We start from the raw sequence: 7246 nt of genomic DNA, 5'->3' as shown, positions 1-7246 counted from the left end.
GAGGGAACTTGGGCAAAACACTCATGGTTTACAGCCATTTGGTGATGTACCAAGGAAAAATGAATTCCTCTCTACGACTGGCAAAAATAAAAGGTATCAAATGGAAATGAATGATTCATCCTTAATCTTAGTTTTCACCCAAGCACCAGTCCTAATCAATCAAATTCTTAAGTTCTCTGTTAATCACTGCTGGCATAATATTGTACTACCTGTGCTTTAATGGACTGGAGCAAACATCCTATGCCTGTCTAAGTCTCTCAAGCAACACCAGTTAGATTTACAAACATCTGATTCACAACTAACCCTAGACCTTGGCTAAAAATCTTGACAGTTTAAAATTTAATTAGAAATGTCTTAAAGCTAAAGCTAAAAAAAGGGGGGAGGGGATGAATGTGTGTTCCAATAACAATATAATGTGGAAAAATAAGCAAAAACATTTTATTTTTAGGAGGTGAAACGCATTGGAACAAAATAACAATATCACTGTGAGACGATACAATAGAATGCTTGACCAGACAGAGAAAATCAACGAATTCTTCATACAGATCATTGAAACTAAGGGAAAATATGACAGAGATGGGATATTTAAGTTACCTCTACAATTACTGGAAGTTTCAATCCATTAAAAGCAGAGAAATTGTTAACTTGTCTTGCTGGCATTTTCATTTTTCATTAGTTAGAGAAAGCAAGAGGGTGGGGAAAAGGGAATAATTGCTACTTTGACCAACAAGGAGAATTACTTGGGGAGGCAAATATAACAGAAACCATGGAGGGGAAATGACCATGGCCTGCCAGAATTCCTGACATTTGAGAAAGATATTGAATATAGTAAGACATGTGTCCTAGACTGCAGGAGAGATTTCTACAAGTTCAAGAGGAAAAACAGTTATGGCTAGAGAGGAAGGAAATTGTGAGAACTGGCATCTCTCTCTCTCAAAAACAAAATTCTAAGCTATCATGGTGAATTATTCCAATGAGAAAAGAAAAGAATACAGGCATTCAAAGAGATCAGTCTATATGGTTTCAAATTAAGCTCTTCGATGGGCTCAGATTCAAAAAGGATATGTACAGAAAATGGAATTCAGTCATTCAAGCACTTATTATATGCTTATTATGCACCAAGCACAAAGCAAGGCAAATGCACAGTCCTTCCCTTAAGAAATTCACATTTTGGTGGAATGGTCTTGTGCTATAGGAAATGACAAACAGGATGATCCCAGAAAAACCTGGAAAAACTAATGAACATCGATTTATAGTGAAGTGAGCAGAGCTGGGAGGACATTGTGCATAGTGACAGCAGTATTGTTCAGTGAGCAATTGTGAATGACTTAACTACTCTCAGCAATGCAATGATCCAAGACAATCCCAAGGAGTTAATGAGGAAGCTTACTATCCACCCCCATAGAAAGAACTGATGAAAAGAACACTTGTGGATTGTACATATATAACCTGATTGCGATCTTGGATCTTGTGGAGGGGGGAGGAAAGGGAGGGAGGGAGAAAAATTTGGAACTCTAAATCTTACGAAAATGAATGTTGAAAACTACCCTTATATGTAACTGAAAAAAATAAAATGTTTGTTGCTTAAAAAAAAGAAAGAAGAAAGAAACTTGTAAGAAAAGGTCTTTACATGCTGACTGAGAGGAGCAGAACCAGGAGAACACTGTACACAACAACAGCAACATTGTGTGATGAACAATCATGATAGACTCGGCTCTTCTGAGCAGTGCAATGATCCAAAACAGTTTCAAAGAACTCATGATAGAAAATGTTCTCAACATCCAGAAAAAAGAACTGTGAATTATGAATGCAGATTGAACCATACTGTGTCTACTTTTGGACTGTTTTTTTGCTTTTTTGTGCTCTAATTCTTCTTTCACAAGATGACTAAGGCAGAAATATGTTTAATGTGATTGTACATATACAACCTATATCAGACTACTTTCCATCTTGGGGAGGAGGGAAGGAAGAAAGGGTGGGAAAAAAATTTGGAACTAAAAATCCTATGAAAACAAATGTTGAAAACTATCCTTATATGTAACTGGAAAATAATAAAATACTAAAAATTTTTTAAAATTAAAAAAAAAGAAATTCACATTCTGATGTGGGAGATGACATACAAACAACTCTGCATATACAAGATATAGACAGAAGAGATGAACTATAAGCTCAGAGAGAAAACACTCAGAAGTCATGGTCATATGCCCAAGAAAGACTACAGCAATGTCAGTTAACTGTAAGAAGTGTAAAGCACTGGAGATGACAGAACAAACAAGGGTAAGAGAAAGTTATGGTTGAAGAGGCAATATGAAACTGCATAAATTACACCACAAGTTGCAGAAAGAATTTGTAAATATAGTCACTATACCACTATCAATAATCTTTCAGAAATCACAGAGGAGGAAAGAGATGCTAGAAGACCAGAGGTAGAAAACTATTCCAGTTTTCAAATAGAAGATTTTATAGACTATAAACTGGTGCTCTTGATACCAAGTAAATCTCAGTTCAATTCAAGATCCTGAAAGAAATGATTAAGCGGGCAGCTAGGTGGCACAGTGGATAGAGCACCGGCCCTGGAGTCAGGAGTACCTGAATTCAAATCTGGCCTCAGACACTTAACACTTACTAGCTGTGTGACCCTGGGCAAGTCACTTAACCCTAAATGCCTCACTTAAAAAAAAAAAAGAAAAAAAAAGAAAAAAGAAATGATTAAGCAGAGAAGTGCAAAGACAACTACAAAACATTGAAACCCCCAAAATAAGCCATGCCAGACTAAACTTCATCTCCTAGAAAGTTGTACAGAATTATTATAGTTGTGAGAAACATATCTGAATTTGGGCAAGACATGTGACAAAGCCTTTTATAATATTGTTGTGCACAAGATGGAGAAACATGGTCTGAATCACAGTCTAGTCCACCTGAATTCAGAATTGGTCCAGCAAGTATGCCTAAAGAATATCAAATAATGAACTGATGTCAACTTGGAGGGAGAAGTCTAAAGGTATGTCTCAGAGCTCTGCTTTTAGTTATGGTTCTGTTCATTTTTATTAGTGACTTAGATAAATATGTTAATGTTAATACTGAACAAATTTTCATATGACAAAATCCAAGAGGAATACTATGCTCAATTAAGTACACTGGACCATAGAATCTGGATTGGAAAAAAACATTTCAGCAGGTTGAACAAGAAAGGCTTCTTGTGAAATTTAATAGAGATAAATGTAAATACTTAAGACATAAATTTAAAAGATAAAATCAGATGAAGGAAAGGTGGTTAGTGCATGTAAACAAGCGGTTATGAGAAAGGTTTGGAGATTTAAGTTGAGTGCAAGCTCAAAATGTGTTGGTAGCTGACATGGTTGACCAAAATGTACAAAACAACTAATGAAACTTAAGGCTACATTTATAGCTTTACATTTAAAGTAGGAAGAACGAGAATGTATAATATCCCACTATACTCCATGATGGTCAAGAGTTTACTGGAATATCGTGTTCATTTCTGGACACCACATTTTAAAAGGGATATTAACAAGTTGGACCATATCCAAAAAGGGTATAACTGGAATGGTAAAAGGATTCAAAATTAAAGCATGTGGAAAATGATTAAAGAAGAGATTGTATCTAGTAAGTATATTCTGGGGAAGCTAAAACTTAAAAGGGACATGACAGCTAATTTCAAATATATGAAAGGCTGTTTTGTTAAATCTGGCTTCCTGGGTTCCCCTCAAATTTAAGCTAAAGCCCTACCTTCTACAAAAAGGTTTAACTGGTCATCTTTAATTTTAGTGCCTTCCTCTTGATATTATCTTCAGTTGACCCTGTATGTATCTCAGTTGTTTGCATGTGATTTCCCCAGTTAGAATATGAACTCCATGGGACAGCTAGGTGGCACAGTGGATAGAGCACCGGCTCTGGATTCAGGAAGACCTGAGTTCAAATCCGGCCTCAGACACTTTACATACTTACTAGCTGTGTGACCCTGGACAAGTCACTTTTCCCCAATTGCCTCACCAAAAAAAAAAAAAAAAAAAAAAAAGAATATGACCTCCCCCAGAAGAGGGGCTGGTTTTTGCTTTAAAAAAAAAAAAATATATATATATATATATATATATATATATATATATATATATATATATATATATATACACATATATATATTCCCCCCCCCCCCCCGGGCTTAGAGTACCTGACACATAGTAAGTGCTTAATTAAAAAAGAAAAAAAAAAAAACCTTGACATGACTTGTTGCCTTACGTGTAAGAGATAATAGACTTATTCTATGTGATCCCAAAGCACAGAACTAGGACCAATTGTAGGAAGTTATAGGATGACTAATTTTTATTCAATATGAGGAAAAATCTAAAAAGTGTCATTCAAAATTGTAATGGGTTACCTCATGTAATAGTAAGTTCCCTATTACCAGGAGTATTTAAACAGAGATTCAATTAACTAATTATTGGAGGCCTCACATAGGAAATGTATACAATGAGTATGGGACTGGACTATATTTTATATAAATTTACATTCCATTCTACAGTTCATAAAGCCCCACCCCCCCCAAAGTAGTCCAAAAGTTTCTAAATTGCCACAAATTCTGCTGAACTGGAGTATTACAATGCAGTACTCATGATTCCCTCTATGGCTTTTTTTCCCCCACTCAAACATACACGTACACACACATACATACCTTTTGCATTTTGTATTATTACTGAATAATGTATTTTTCTTAAACGTATCCTATGCTTTGATTTTTGGGGAATTGTTTTAAACACATTTATTTCTCCTTGCCATACATAATTGATCCTGATAGGTTATGGGTTTTTTTCTTGCCATTTTATCTGAAGGTTGAAGTAAAGACTTGATTACAGTCAGAAAATTTAAGGTGAGGAACAAAGATGTACATCTTAAAAATATGAATCTGTCATGGGGAAAATGGGGTAAGGGTTTGGGGTAGGGGCTTGGGGTTTGGGGTCCTTAGGAAGTCCTCTTTAAAGAATTACACCCTCTTGCACACAAAAGCAGTTAGAATAAGGTAGTAGTTTATTTTGGGGCTGAAAAAGGGAAGGGAAACCAAGAGAAATCCTTGGATTTCTCATGGGGAGAGAGGCATGGCACAAAGCACATGGCTCTGAGATAACAATCTCCTCAAGCAGGAGACTGGCTGGTACTTTTATAGAGGACTGATGGGGGTGACCATCTGACTGTGGAAAGTTCCTTTAGTGAAGGAGGACCATCCCCCACTGGTGGTGGCTGGAGGAGTTGGGTGAGGGGTGGCTGCAGATCTCCCAAGCCATCTCCTCCGGACACAAAGGAAGCAGCCACACTTAATCTTATCACCCCAGGGTTGAGGGAGACTAGAATGAAGGGTGGGGGTCCCAAAACTAGCTCAGTCTGAACTGGTTCCGCTTATCTCTCTAGACGTATCTGCCCTCTGGTTTAGTTTTTCAAGGAGAAGGTTCTCTGATGGGCCCCAGAGAACCTCTGGGGTACTATGGGACCATAACAAATCCATCAATTTTAACTGTGGTCATTTGTGGTGATTTAGGACATTTGTCATTGTTCTCTGAGGTCAACTTCTAAATTGAATTTTAAGTTTTCAATGGAACCCACAAAGTTAAAAGATCTTCAGTCACTTTTCAGAAAGTAGAAAAATACTAGAAAAAATACCCTTTTGGGAATGTTTTTGGTTTCCAATAAGTTCTAGAGTTTAGTCCATTGGCTGTCACATGATTTTTGGCTAGCAAAAAGATCATTCTACAATAGAATCATAAAAACATAATTTTACTTTCTGCCTTGATTTTAAGCAGAGTCAACTCCTCTCATCTGAAAACAAGACGACAAATCTGGAAAAAAGCTAAATCTTAAAGCCCAGTCGTTTAAAAACAAAAGAGCATTTTTAAACCTGCTGCTTTGATTTCAGCTATGTCTACCTCAATACAACATCCAATTCAGCAGAAATAAAAGCAGATCCAGAAACCTTTAAGCAACTTGAGACAGGAAGCAGGAGAGGAGGATAGGGTTGGGGAATTCTAGAAGAGAATGTAAACTTTCACAGAATCTTAGAATTACAGGAACAAGCAATAATTTTGACCTGATTTTATTTTGTGACATCAGTAATCATTTCTGCGTTTCTGCTGACTCAGAAGGTCTGACCTTAAGCAGTTAAAACAAAGTTGAATGTGTTTCCATACCATACACATGTTTCATTGCTCTTTTGTTGTGTTTTTAATTCTGTGGTCTCAGTGTGAACAAAAACAAAAGGCAATGTAAAAACCCAGCAAATAATTGCTGCAAAACAGTCTAAGGAAGGGGCAGCTAGGTAGTGCAGTGGATAAAACACCGGCCCTGGATTCAGGAAGACCTGAGTTCAAATCAGGCCTCAGACACTTGATACTTACTAGCTGTGTGACCCTGGGAAAGTCACTTACCCCCCCCCCCAAAACAAAAACAAAACAATCTAAGTAAGCCTTAGAAAACAAGCAAAGAGCTTCAGGGAAACCTTGCATAGCTGATGGGGTTGTTAACGATTCTCTCTAAAGTATAGGTTTCTTTAAATTAGAACAGCAGGAAGACCAAACAACAACAAACAAACAAAAATTGCTGCTGACTACTTTTTTGAAGAAAAAACATGTCATGGATAAAATAATACAAAGACAAAAGTGCTACAGATTGGGATATAGGTGATTTTTACTGATGTAACTCCCATTTTCATTCAAGACTATACCAACACTGTGAGAAGCCCAATTAAACCAGCACCATCTATGTATATTCATTGGTCTGTAAAACACTCATGCAAAAAGGTTTAGGTGGTTTGTTATTGGTTTTTCTTTAAACTTTCTAGAGTCAAGACAAGTTTTCTGACCCACACCAAGGCACTATAACCTCATTCAGGACCCAGGAACAGAGATATCAGCTGGCAGCTATGTCACTCACTAGATAGTTCCAGGCCATGAATCTACAGCCTGATAAGATCACCTGGGCCTGGGTTGGGGGTACTCCAGGGTAAGGAAAAGTCATAGGTCCTAAGCTGTGTAACTAGTAAGGAACAAGTTCAAAAGCAAGCAGCAGCTGTGTGGCTCTGACCCCAGGAGCAGAACGAGGTCTCCATTCTAGCCTCCAACTCAGTCTGAAGCCTGCAGAGGAGTAAACAGTGCAGGAATCCCAGACTAAAGGAGAGCCTACAGCTCTGTCACTCTGAACCAACAGAACTTCCTCAGTGGCTGACAGTGACTGAGTCAAGCAGTAG

The 7246-nt window shown here is 37.4% G+C and overlaps 1 protein-coding gene across 4 annotated transcripts in view; it reads right to left on the bottom strand.

Moving 5' to 3' along the window:
- Positions 1-7246, bottom strand: part of AP3S1 (adaptor related protein complex 3 subunit sigma 1) — a 125534-nt gene that overhangs the window by 17714 nt on the left and 100574 nt on the right. The window lies entirely within an intron of this gene.

Source organism: Dromiciops gliroides, chromosome 1 (genome assembly GCF_019393635.1).
Source record: "Dromiciops gliroides isolate mDroGli1 chromosome 1, mDroGli1.pri, whole genome shotgun sequence".
NCBI lineage: Eukaryota > Metazoa > Chordata > Mammalia > Microbiotheria > Microbiotheriidae > Dromiciops > Dromiciops gliroides.
This window is presented reverse-complemented; position numbering and strand designations above follow the sequence as displayed.